The sequence below is a fragment of the Ictalurus furcatus genome, chromosome 11 (assembly GCF_023375685.1).
Source record: "Ictalurus furcatus strain D&B chromosome 11, Billie_1.0, whole genome shotgun sequence".
In the NCBI taxonomy this organism is placed as follows: domain Eukaryota; kingdom Metazoa; phylum Chordata; class Actinopteri; order Siluriformes; family Ictaluridae; genus Ictalurus; species Ictalurus furcatus.
This window is the reverse complement of record NC_071265.1, coordinates 2,742,750-2,756,979: the sequence shown is the minus strand read 5'-3', so window position 1 is coordinate 2,756,979 and position 14,230 is coordinate 2,742,750.

Here is a 14,230-nt window from a genome sequence, read left to right as displayed (position 1 = left end):
GGTTAGTTCTTGGGAATATAACCACGGAGCTCGACTCCCTGAAGAAGTGCTTATGATGATATTCAAGTTAAGGGCCAGATTAAGCGAGTCAAGTGAAAGTTGAAGAAGCTCAGCTCGGGCCCGTCGTGTGTTAGCGCGAAGCCGTGGATGAGTACGGCTGAGCCACCCTGAGGGCCAGACAAAGACATGAGCCACTCTGGTTAATGTGCCTCTCGAGTCAGGAGAAGAGTTCAGAGAGGCGGCAGCGTGGGGGTCCATCGAGCTAGCGAGCCATCGAGCCACCGCGCCATCGCTCCACCGGCCCCCTATTGTCAGCGTAGCAGGGTAGAGGAGCAGGAAAAGACGGCCTCCATTAGGACGGCTAGAAAAGAGCTTTACTATGAGGCTCGGATGGCAGACCAGATGTGGTGATGAGTAAGATAGAGGATGGGGACAAAAAAAACAAAAAAGGAGAAGAGTAGGGAGGGCAGTTTCAGTGTATTCAGAAAGATCGAGGAGGAGGCGGGGGGTCTTTTCTTTTCCCGCACCACTTCCTTTTAAGAGGGCTTTTCCGAATGCTGTCTTCTGTCCTCCCATAGCAACCTGTGTGGCAGCCGTGCACTTTTTTCTTCTTCTTCTTTAGCCTCCCTGGTAGGCCAACCTCCCCGTTCTGGCTAGTAGCTAAAGTTTCTGCTCCAGTAGGCATGGACAAGGCTACCATTAACTGCGGCCCTGTGTGAGGAGCACGTGGGACAAAAGGCGCAACACGGCATCCCAGCCCTCAGACAAGGCTGGAAACAAATGTTACAGGGCCTCGGCAGAATAGAATCATCCGGCCGATGTCACTGAATACATTTACCTACCTCAGAGCGCTTTCAGGCGCCTGCCTTTGTTTTACGCTGAGAAGAAGGGGAGGCGTGAATGAAGGGGTGGGGTGGGGGGGCCGGCGAACGCTGAGAAATAGCGCACATCTCCACAGTGACCACCCGAAATGTTTCAGATGACAAAAAAAAATCCCATTCCACTCTCACGTCACTCTCAGGACACAAGAGCTGCCGTTTCTCCAAAACAAGCCAATTGTTTTGTCTCATCTTGTTGTTATTTTTTTTTTTTTTTTTTTTTACGTCCTCTCCTAACGCAAGCTCTACACTAATTACACATTTTAAGAGGGAGTGTAAACAAATCATTCTGAAACCAGTTTTGTCAACAAACTGATCAAAAGCGTTTGTTCTGTCAGTGTTTATAAGCCTAAAGAACACCGGGCTCATAAGAGTCAGACAAAACAAGGACATGAGCCTTGCTAAAGGAAGAAATGTGTTACGTCTTGTGCAGGTCTTGTTTGTAAAGAATTTACACTTGAAAAGAATGACCTCAAATCAGCTTCTTACTTCGAGTGCGATTTCGCAATACTAACGATATCTCAGTATCGCGTATCGTGATGATTTATCACAGTATTGATATCGCCCGGCCCTAACGTCAACTCCCGCTTTTGAACGTGTAATGAAGGTCCGCTCAAATACTGCGATACTACACGATCAAATGAAATTTCTTCTGATTTCAGAAAGTCATATGAGGAGCTTGTAATAAAATATCTTGGTATGTGGGAAATTAATGATCAGCAATCCCATGGAAAGTCATGACTTTGTAGATTCGACTGTGAGATTGTGTTTTCCTTCTCTTTTTTTTTTCGTCCTGGTAATCTCCACAATCCACTGGCTTTGATTCAGTCATCTTTTCACTGATATTCTAATCCATTTGCTCTTTGAGGCTTTGTAGAAGTCACAGTCTGAAGTCGGACGCACAATGACAACTTGCTGGTGTATGACATTAAAGGTTTTGTGAGCCGCGCCATACTCGAATGGGTCGCTATTCTGCGCTTTAGCCTGTGGAAGTGTGTGTTTTCAGCCTGGTTGTCATGGCAATTTTGTTTCCTTCTCCTCCTCCTCCTCCTCCTCGTCCTCCTCATCCTCCACTTCCTCGTCTTCTGGCTATCACGTGCATCCTTGCGTTCAATATATATATATATACATTGAATTCCAGAAAATTCCAAATCAATTCCGATCGCAAACTTAGAAAGATGTTCTGTTGTGTTATTTTGTTTAATAAGGTGTGATCATGCTTCAAAAGCAAAAAAATAATAAAAGTGTAGCTTAATACTGTATATCATTAGTCTTTTACATCACAGGGCTGTTCAATTCCAGATTCTGATTGGACGTTATCATTTCTATAGTAACAGCTCGTTCACAGGGACTTCCAGACGATCCATGTACATAAATCAAGACTAATAATAAATTAACAAAGACAAGTGTGTGTGTGTGTGTGTGTGTGTGTGTACATGTAATCATTGATATGGTGAAGGTTTCAATAAGGTGATGTTTATTTCACATTTATGGAAGGAGTCTCCAGTGTCCCAAAGGAATAAATGGGCAAAAGTGCAAGGATAAATAGAGACAAATGACAGAAATTAGATACCCTGTCCAGGGTGTACCCCGGCTCATGCCCGATGCTCCCTGGTATAGGCTCCAGGTTTCCCCGTGACCCTGAAAAGGATTAAGCGGTATAGAAGATGGATGGATGGATGGATGGATGGACAGAAATTAGACTAGCTGTGTCCCTGCTGTAACTGACATAAAGTATATTTTCCCTTCTAGTGGTTTCTAGCTGTAGCTTAAACACTACAAATGACAATATTATTAATAAAACTATGAATGATGTAGCAACGTGTCTGTAAACTATGTTGTTTGTTCCTTTTATTTACTGATAAAAATAACTCAGTTTTATGTAGTTAGTGGACGTTAGTTTAACCTTAGCTCTAGTGTTAGCAATCCTGCAATGTTGTAAAATAAATAAATAAATAAAATTCTCAGAAGGTTCGAAAACATTTTTCGAACATGAATTTGGGATGCTAGTTAAACTTAAAATGTCTGCATTTGGGGTAACGCAATGCCACGTTCTGTAGCCGTATTCAGATTTAAACCCAGTGTGGGCGTGGCTTAACCCGGCTCATAATATTCACTACGAGTAGCCAAATTTAAACTATCATAACCAGGCAGTTACTAAGGATGAATGAATGAACGAACACTGTAAATGTATCTTATTATGTATATTAATGAACTTAGGATCTTCCTTTGATCTAGGATCTTCATATGGGGGCAGTGGTGGCTTAGCGGTTACGGGTCTGGGTTATTGATCGGAAGGTCAGAGGTTCGGGCCCCGGCACTGTTGGGCCCTTAACTCACTCTGCTCCAGGGGGCGCTGTATCATGGCTGACCCTGAGATCTGACCCCAACTTCCTAACATGCTGGGGTCTATGAAGAAAGGAATTTCACCGTGCTGTAACGTATGTGATCAATTACATCATATAAGACTCTTTATATATTGTATCAGCCCTCTCGCCGTATGAAAGTAAAAACTCCACATGAAACGTTCTGCTGCATCCAGTCCTGATACAAACCTTTAGTCTCAACCCGACGCCCTATAAAACCACGACTGATGCACCTCCTATTCATATCTGTATTTCTATCTGTTTAGAACACATTATTGGTTCGTTCTGGATAATGTATTCATATTTGTTTAGGTCCTTAATCTGTATATACGCTGCACTGGATTGAAAAGGACTAAAGTGTTCTATTCTTCTCATACAAGCCACAATCAGATTAACTTGTCAGTCAAACGACTGTCACGAACCTGGTGTCGACATTATTAATGGGACGAGACATGTAGACATAATCAGGCGTAATAAACATGCGACGTCTTTTATGCTTCTGGCACCTGCATTGTAGCTGTAACTAGATTAGGTTGTAGATTTTTCCACTTTTCCCAACGCACATAAACGTTGTGTTTGACGTATTTGAAAAGGACCGACTTGTCACTGTGTCAACAAAAAGGCAGACAGGGCCCGGCCTGGTGTACTGAGAAAAGGGACAGAGCCTCAAGCAGACGGCGTCCTGTCCTCCCTCAGTGGGGTTGTGTCACTTCTGACAAATTGGGCCCTTTAGCCAGACTACCTGTGTGGATTCTGAATGTAGTCCCTGACTGACTTCACGCCCGTACCAACCCCCCCCCCCCCCCCTTGTTTTTTTTTCCTTCTTGTTTTCTATAGGCCCGCCTCTCTGCTCTTTTCTGTCTCTTTCCAACGTCGCTCTGTCTCAAGTGGGCTGGATGTATCCTGGGAACCTTGCAAGCGGCACTACGGTGCTCAGAATTAGCCCTTATTAGTCTGCAGCCTGACAACCAGACCAGCAGCGACTTGTCAGAGGAGCCACAGCTGACAATGAGAGTGCTCTTAACAAGCCAAATAAAGCAGGAAGGAAGGTTTGCCAAGGAAGTGGAGTTAAGTGCACCCTCACACACATACACACACACACACACACACACACACTAGTAACACATAGTAAGACTGCTATCCATGTCAGAACACTCCAGCGCGTGATTATTAATCAGGCTAATTTGTGCTTACACCTAAATCTATCTAAGTTTAACATAAAAAAAAAGAAACCTGTTTAATAAAAGTTTATGTTAAAAAAAAAGGTCATTTTCCACATTTTTCAGATGTCTGACACACAAACTCTATCTTATTCAGATTCCATTCTGTAAAAATGTCATCGCACAAACAATCTGATTTATAAACAACAGCGGGGTTTAATCGATCGGGTCGTTTGAAGATCTCGCTACAACCTTCAAAGCATGTTAGACTTTCATCCAATCTACGAAGTTCCATTCATTTGCTTTCACGGAGTTCAGGTGTGAATAAATTTTGCGAGCAGAACCGAAAGCCGGTCAATTATTCCAAGACTCAGAATGTCTGGACAAAAAGTCTAACGGTTCCACTCTAAATAAAGAGCCGATAAAGTCCCCTAACGCTCTCAGCCAAAACCACACGGCTCTGACGCAGGCATTCGATTAACTAGCTGCACACGTCCGAAAAGTTTCCGAAGTTTCGGGAAACTTTAAATCGGGATTAATAGGAAAAAGCCAGTTTACTGTAAACTGTAAGAAGTTTCCTTTTTCCGTGTGTATTGTTCGATGATGGGGAACTCGGATCATCCACCAGTAGGTAGGCGTGAGATTTTACACTATATTATACTTTTACAACCGGATTACAGTGTAACTGACTTTTAATGTTTATAGTAGGTGAGTCAGCTAGCTTCCTAGCAACCAGGTTGCTAGGTTGGCAGGCAAGTGTAAAACTATGCATACATAAGATTTACTTGAAGTGCAACTATGAAGCTGACAAACGCAGAGTTTAATTTAATGTTTCCGGGGGGGAAAACCTTCAAATTACAGCTCATGTAGAAAGTTCTCCTCTTAGAAAAATGGTTCCTGAATAGTTCTTGGAATAGTTAAGAGTTCTCTGCTTAAACTTGAAGAAGGAAATCCTTTGTTCCGGGGGTTCCACGTAAAACCCCTTCAAGGGTTCGCGCTGTGAAACAAAGGGAATACCTGAATACTCTCGACGTTTCTAGGAAACTTCTTAGACTGCTCTACAAGGTTCCGTCTAGAACCCTAAAATGTCAGCAGTTTGTCTCTTTGGGGAAAACCTTGAAAGGTTCTATGTAGAACTTTACAACCGAGGATGGCCCATTTAGAAACCTGCAATTTCTAAGATTCTTGGAAGAGTTAAGAGTCCATAGCTTCTCTAGGGGCTCTGCTTTCTGATAGGGGTTGTAGGGTCCTACATAGAAACATTAATGGTCCTTTAAGATCCTTTAGGGTTCTAGATTTAACCATTCCTAAGAGTGTAGAGCTGTTTAAAATCCAATCCATAAAAAAAACTTTGAGTGAAAAAGAAAAGGTTAATACAAGGTTAGAGCCCTCTTTAATGGGTAACCATTAAAGTTCTCTATAGAACACAACAACAGAGTTTCCCTTTAAGAAATGGCTCTTAACGGAACCCCTTTAGGAAACGGTTGACTCTTTAATAAACCCTTGAGAAACCTTTGTTTTCTAAACGTGAACCTGCGAGTGACAAGAAGGTTCTTGCAACTGACAGAGCAGTGAAATCTAGACAACGTTCCGTCTCACATGAAATCATTACCCAGTAATTTACGATTCCACCCTCTACCACCTCCAACTTCCTGTCCTCCGTTCACACAGCATCCTGGACCAGAGCCACATGTGGTTTTCAACAACAACCCCTTATTTTTCCTTGCTGAGGCAGCAGTTGAGGTATTCAGGTTTGGTGGTTTGTTTGCTTTCAAGTCCTTTTCCCAGAAGTTCATTAACAGCAGAGATTAAGAGGAGCCTGACAGGAGCCAGTGTCCACCTTCATTCCTGTATGATACTGCTACTGCGCGGGAGGCCGCAGGAGGGTTTCATTTCAGATGACTCACTCGCTCATAAAGTACGGAACCCGGCAGGGGATATGACGCCTCCTCCACAGGGCAGGAATGATGTCACGACTCTTTCACTGCTCACAATTCATTTGGATCCAAGCTTTGTTAATTCTTACTTTAGTGGGGGCTGTGTGAGATGAACCTACAAAATTGTTGATAGTCGTGATGTTGCCAGTCACTCGATATGAACTGCTTCAACTCAAACCCAAAAATCTTTTAAAGATGTGATTCTGTGACCCTTTTCAAGTCCAGTCTTATCTTCAGTAGCTGGTCTCAGGATATCTGCAGACCATCCCGGGAACACTAGCCGAGATGCGGGAACACATCCTGGATGGAACAGGGCGGTTCCTGGACGTGTGATGAGCCAATCAGATTGCATCCTTCAGGAGTCTGGAGCTGGAGAAAGCTTATGAAAGACAGAAGCTCTGTGAATGTCAGATGGCATGGAATTCCACAGAGCAAACAGGTTGTTCTGATCACACTCGGCAGCGAGATCCTTCACAGCTCTGCCGCTCGTGTTCTCTCCCACCTGCATCACATTAGCAGATCTCTGTCTTCACTCCTCATGCTGAACAGAGGGCTGCCTTCCATCAGCGAACATATAGGTTCACTGATTTCCATCTGTTCTATCAGATGGAGTAGGAGGACAGCAAGACTGTGTATGGTGAGGGTGAAAAGTCAAATCCCACTCTTGAGGAAAAATGTGTTCATTAAGGGTTCTTTGAAGATTTCCTGAAAGAAAAACATAATTTGGTGTAAGGGGACAAACGGAAAAGTACTTAAGACTTTACTCAGTACTTACTCAGAAGGCAGCAAAAGTGGTTCCTCAAAAATGGATGATTAAGGACCCTTAAGTCTTTAAAGAATCCTTCATTCTAAGAATGAAGCTTTTGAGTCTTGAATATTTGAGTTGTGTCCCAAACTGGATATTAGTTTAGTATAATATTATGGGACGAAACCCAAGAGTCAGTGAACGATGAACTGTGAAGGAGAACTTCTTTAGGCAGCCTAAATGATATTTCAGCACACCGATGGTGTCATCACTTTTAATGCTATGGAGGTGGAGATGGAAAAGAATACAGCACAACCCGTAGTAAGATATTGTCTCCTATAAGTAGCTCCGAGTACCACTTTTCACTGAAAGACGGATCCAAATCGGAAAAATCTCGGAATCTTATATTCAACGGCTTTAAGCTGTTCCACTTAGAGCCTCTTTAAGAACCTCAGAGATCTTAACTTCCCAAAGAATCCAAGAGGAACTTCTTTTATTTCCCCAAAAGTGGGTAGCTTTTGACTAAAAAATACTTGGGTTGTGTCAAAATTGCAACTGGATACTACTGTACCACATTCACTCATCTTCAGTAAGCACTTCCAGGGTCAGCGTGGTGGTGGATGTGGAGCCCATGCCAGGAACGCTGGGTGCAAGGCAGGAGAATCCCCATGCAAAATACCAAAACCTTACCTCCAGGAGGTTCCAGTAATATATATTGATAAATTGCACCAAATTACACCAAAATGCAGAATTTTCTTCTTCATCTCCAGTTTGGTCCTTGGTTCCTAGTAAGTTCTGAGATGCTTTTCTGCTCAATACGGTTGTAAAGAGTGGTTATTTGAGTTACAGTCGCATCAACTCGAACCCTTCTGGCCGTTCTTCTCTGAGCGCTCACAGTAACAAGGTGTTTCAGTCTACAGAACTGATGCTCGCTGGATGAGTTTTATCTAGAGACGTTTATTTTGGGACGTTTTGTGAAAATCGGCAGTTCCTGAAATGCTCAAAGAAGCCGCATCACTTACTCGCAACGCTCAAAGTCACTGAGATCACATTTTTCCCCCCATTCTGATGTCTGACGTGAACATTAACTGAAACTCTTGACCTGTACCTGCATGCTTTTAAGCGTTGCATCGCTGCTGCACGATTGGCTGACTGGATAATTGCCTGAATGAGCAGGTGTATATGTGTTCCTAAAAAAGTGGAAAGACAAAAGAGGTTTTCAAGGATGTATCGAGGAGTCGTGGTGTGTGTGGTGTGCATGTCTAAATGCTTATTGGGTGCAGATGGCGGCTGGAGAGGTCTGAATGCCGGCAGAAAAGATCTCCACAAACATCTTTGTGCTGCTGAGTTTCAGAGGGAAAATGGCCAGCACAGGCATCCTGCCAAATTAGGTTCTAACAGTGGGGAGTGCGCATTCTCGCCTTTCATACCTCTGCCTTCTCGTCTTGACCGTTCGGCCCCATGGGGCCTTTTGTCACTGGTCAGGATCGTGCACAATAAGAACCGACCGAGGTACCCAGGAACCTCAGGAGAGCAGCGAGGGTGATGTAAGTAAGTGCCGCAGCTTCTCAGCGGGGCTGTTGACATGTAGCGGTGACCCTGGCCTGAGGCTCAGGAGGTCAGCGCTGCTCTGTTCAGAGGACAGAAAGGAAAGATCAGCGCACACTCGTTTGTGCACTGACCACCCAGGGGAACGACTGGTCATTGGGTTACAGATGTGCCATCTTCATATTAATGCCGTAGAGCTCAGAAAAGAGCATGAGCTACGAAATAATCCAACAAAAAGACACTTTGGAGCTGCACAGATTTATTCCACTAATCACGCCGAACATGATGACGCATGGGATACATTTTACGCATGAGGACACGAGGATATTTTTAAAGCTCATGAACTCTTTCGGAAACAACTTGGCAAGTCGGGTGAACTTTTTTTGATTTTGCTAGTATTTAAATTGAGATTGTTGCTCTTTATATCGCTGTGGAATTCTCCATTCTGATTGGTCAGAAAGTGTTGAGTCATTTGCTATAACAGCTCTCGCTCCGATAAGTTATCCTTCCTATAGGAACAGCTCATTCACAGGGACGCGTACGACGGATGGATGGTTTTCTGTGAGGAGACGTTTATTTCACATTTATGGAAGGAGTCTCCAGTGTCAGAGCTTTGGAACAGTCAGAGGTACCGTGGATTTCACGGTTTCTCTGTAAGGTGACAAGCTGCATTTTTTTTTGGTTTATTAACTTCAAAAGAGAGAAAAGCGAGGCTGGTGAGGGGACGACTGTTTATAGCTGCTATAACGTAAATGAGAACAGGAACTAAGTTGATCTTACATGATGTTCCACAACACTGGAGGTCACTTTGACTATTCTAGATGTTGCTTCTGGCATCTGTACCTTTCCCCTCATTTCACTCCTTTCTCTGATGATTAATCAAACCCGTGTCTTTTTGAGATGAATGACCTCCTTCCTGTTTATCTGAGCCCAGCGCTCTCATCTCCTCGGCATGAGGCTGATAAGGTTCCTGACATGAGAAACCTGTCCTTCTCCATAATCAGGTCTGGTGTCCTGCTGAAGAAGGGCTGTGTGATAAGAGTACAGAGGGCAGCCGATTGCCTTTAACCTCGCCATCAATCCTTCTCTCATCCGTCCTCTCTGACAGCGTGTGTGACTGCTCTCAAACGTTTGAGGAAGCCCTGCTGGAGATACAGGCCTTATCACGAGAAGGCAAGCGGCCATCTCGTACTCATCCATCCATCAGCTGCTCAACAGCCTGGAAGAATGCCTTTCTTTTATTTCTCTCCTCCACTGTTTTGTCCTGCCTTTCTCTCTCACACACCTAAACACACCTACATACACCTACATACAAGAACACACACCTACACACACATCAACACAAGTCCACACACCTACACACACATCAACACAAGTTCACACACCTACACACACATCAACACAAGTCTACACACATCAACACAAGTCCACACACCTACACACACATCAATACAAGTCCACACACCTACACACACATCAACACAAGTCCACACACCTACACACACATCAACACAAGTCCACACACCTACACACACACCTACACACACATCAACACAAGTCCACACACCTACACACACATCAACACAAGTCCACACACCTACACACACACCTACACACACATCAACACAAGTCCACACACCTACACACACATCAACACAAGTCCACACACCTACACACACATCAACACAAGTCCACACACCTACACACACATCAACACAAGTCCACACATCAACACACACATCAACACAAGTCCACACACCTACACACACACCTACACACACATCAACACAAGTCCACACATCAACACACACATCAACACAAGTCCACACACCTACACACACACCTACACACACATCAACACAAGTCCACACACCTACACACACATCAACACAAGTTCACACAACTACACACACATCAACACAAGTCCACACACCTACACACACACCTACACACACATCAACACAAGTCCACACACCTACACAAGTCCACACACCTACACACACATCAACACAAGTCCACACACCTACACACACATCAACACAAGTCCACACATCAACACACACATCAACACAAGTCCACACACCTACACACACACCTACACACACATCAACACAAGTCCACACATCAACACACACATCAACACAAGTCCACACACCTACACACACACCTACACACACATCAACACAAGTCCACACACCTACACACACATCAACACAAGTTCACACAACTACACACACATCAACACAAGTCCACACACCTACACACACACCTACACACACATCAACACAAGTCCACACACCTACACAAGTCCACACACCTACACACACATCAACACAAGTCCACACACCTACACACACATCAACACACCTACACACACATCAACACAAGTCCACACACCAACACAAGTCCACACACCTACACACACCTACACAAGTCCACACACCTACACACACATCAACACAAGTCCACACACCAACACAAGTCCACACACCTACACAAGTCCACACACCTACACACACATCAACACAAGTCCACACACCTACACACACATCAACACAAGTCCACACATCAACACAAGTCCACACACCTACACACACATCAACACACCTACACACACATCAACACAAGTCCACACACCTACACACACATCAACACACCTACACACACATCAACACAAGTCCACACACCTACACAAGTCCACACACATCAACACAAGTGCACACACCTACACACACATCAACACGAGTCCACACACCTACACAAGTCCACACACCTACACACACATCAACACACACATCAACACAAGTCCACACACCTACACACACATCAACACAAGTCCACACACCTACACAAGTGCAAACACCTACACACACATCAACACAAGTCCACACACCTACACACACACCTACACAAGTCCACACACCTACACACACCTTGTACCACACAGTAGATTTATTTTCTGTATCTATGCTCGATTAATTTTAATGCTTGAATGTCCTAAATAAAAGAACTGTCTGACTTCTTAATTTTTAAATGTTCCTACAATTTAAAAGAAAGCAAGAAAGCAAGAAGGAAAGAAAGAAAGAATTGGAGAAAGAAAGAAAGAAAGAATACTAAGGAAGAAAAGAAGAAAGATGTTATTGGTAAGGCACTGTTACAGGAGTTGTGGGTATGAAGTCCACTAGAAAGCGTAGGGTCCCTAGAGAGGGCGCATGCAGAAGTATAAAGTCTGGAGATCTATGTGGCTTTCAGCTCCTCGGAGTTTTTGTGCTAAAACACTGGGATAATTAACACAATAACACACTGAGCTGCTGATCTCTCAGATTAATGACCGGTCCTGAGTTTCCCTCCATGAGGCCATTTATCAGACCGCACATGTAGGTCAGTTCAGCAGCGAACACACACTTAAACACACACTTAAACACACACTCGAACACTCCCTCGAACACACGCTCAGGTCCGCTGAGGCCCCGTCCTCCTGAACCACGCAGTTCGGCTGGATTTAATTGCCACTTTCAGGTTTGTGGCTTGAAAAAGCTCTTTACTCATATCTCCTGATCAGTGTGACTGAAACATTCACACTGCCTTACACACACACACACACACACACACACACACACACACACACACACACAGAGAGACTTATCACCTGCAGACTGTTTACTCTGGTGTTCCTTGAAGATCTACGAGTATTTTGCAGAATATTTATGATGTACACAGCAGCTGCAACATTTTTACTTTTAGAACTCATGATATAGTTTTTAGCTCATTACAGCTTTTATCCGTTTATAGTTACATTTCATATTGTAGAATGTCCACAAAACAAGTTCTTGTTTTCATCTATCTATCTATCTATCTATCTATCTATCTATCTCTCTCTCTCTCTCTCTCTCCCTCTCTCTCTCTCTCTCTCTCTCTCTATCTCTCTCTCTCTCTCTCTCTCTCTCTCTCTCTCTCTCTGGAGTGCTTCCTCTTTCCTTTCTTCAGTAGTCTTTCTTTCTGCAGCAGGAAGGAAATGGTGAAATAGGAGACACAGAGAGAGAGAAAGAAAGTTTCATTTTGTCCTTTACTTTTAAAAGCTATTTTGTTTTTTAATGGGTTCTATACTTTATCAGAAATAAAACATGGATTGAAAATGCGATTTAGATTTAGTGTTTATATTCAGTAAATGTGTGTGTGTGTGTGCGCGCGCGCATGTGTGTGTGTGTGTTTCAGGGCCGACAGTTTTAATCACAACAGCTGGGTTTGCGAGTCCTCAGAGAAAAGAGGCTAACAGCATTAGCAGCACTTGTTCTCTCACTTGGCGCTGCATCAACACCCTGACTCCTGACCGCCACAACACCGCCACAGCACCCTGACTCCTGACCGCCACAGCACCCTGACTCCTGACCGGTACAGCACCCTGACTCCTGACCGCTACAGCACCCTGACTCCTGACCGCTACAACACCCTGACTCCTGACCGCTACAACACCCTGACTCCTGACCGCCACAGCACCCTGACTCCTGACCGCCACAGCACCCTGACTCCTGACCGGTACAGCACCCTGACTCCTGACCGCTACAACACCCTGACTCCTGACCGCCACAGCACCCTGACTCCTGACCGCCACAGCACCCTGACTCCTGACCGCCACAGCACCCTGACTCCTGACCGGTACAGCACCCTGACTCCTGACCGCCACAGCACCCTGACTCCTGACCGCTACAGCACCCTGACTCCTGACCGCTACAACACCCTGACTCCTGACCGCTACAACACCCTGACTCCTGACCGCCACAGCACCCTGACTCCTGACCGCCACAGCACCCTGACTCCTGACCGCCACAGCACCCTGACTCCTGACCGGTACAGCACCCTGACTCCTGACCGCTACAACACCCTGACTCCTGACCGCTACAACACCCTGACTCCTGACCGCCACAGCACCCTGACTCCTGACCGCTACAACACCCTGACTCCTGACCGCTACAACACCCTGACTCCTGACCGCCACAGCACCCTGACTCCTGACCGCCACAACACCCTGACTCCTGACCGCCACAGCACCCTGACTCCTGACCACTACAGCACACTGACTCCTGACCGCCACAGCACCCTGACTCCTGACCGCTACAGCACCCTGACTCCTGACCGCCACAGTACACTGACTCCTGACCGCCACAACACCCTGACTCCTGACCGCTACAACACCCTGACTCCTGACCGCCACAGCACCCTGACTCCTGACCGCCACAACACCCTGACTCCTGACCGCCACAACACCCTGACTCCTGACCGCCACAGCACCCTGACTCCTGACCGCCACAACACCCTGACTCCTGACCGCCACAGCACCCTGACTCCTGACCGCTACAGCACCCTGACTCCTGACCGCCACAGCACCCTGACTCCTGACCGCCACAGCACACTGACTCCTGACCGCTACAACACCCTGACTCCTGACCGCTACAACACCCTGACTCCTGACCGCCACAGCACCCTGACTCCTGACCGCCACAACACCCTGACTCCTGACCGCTACAGCACCCTGACTCCTGACCGCCACAGCACCCTGACTCCTGACCGCCACAGCACACTGACTCCTGACCGCCAC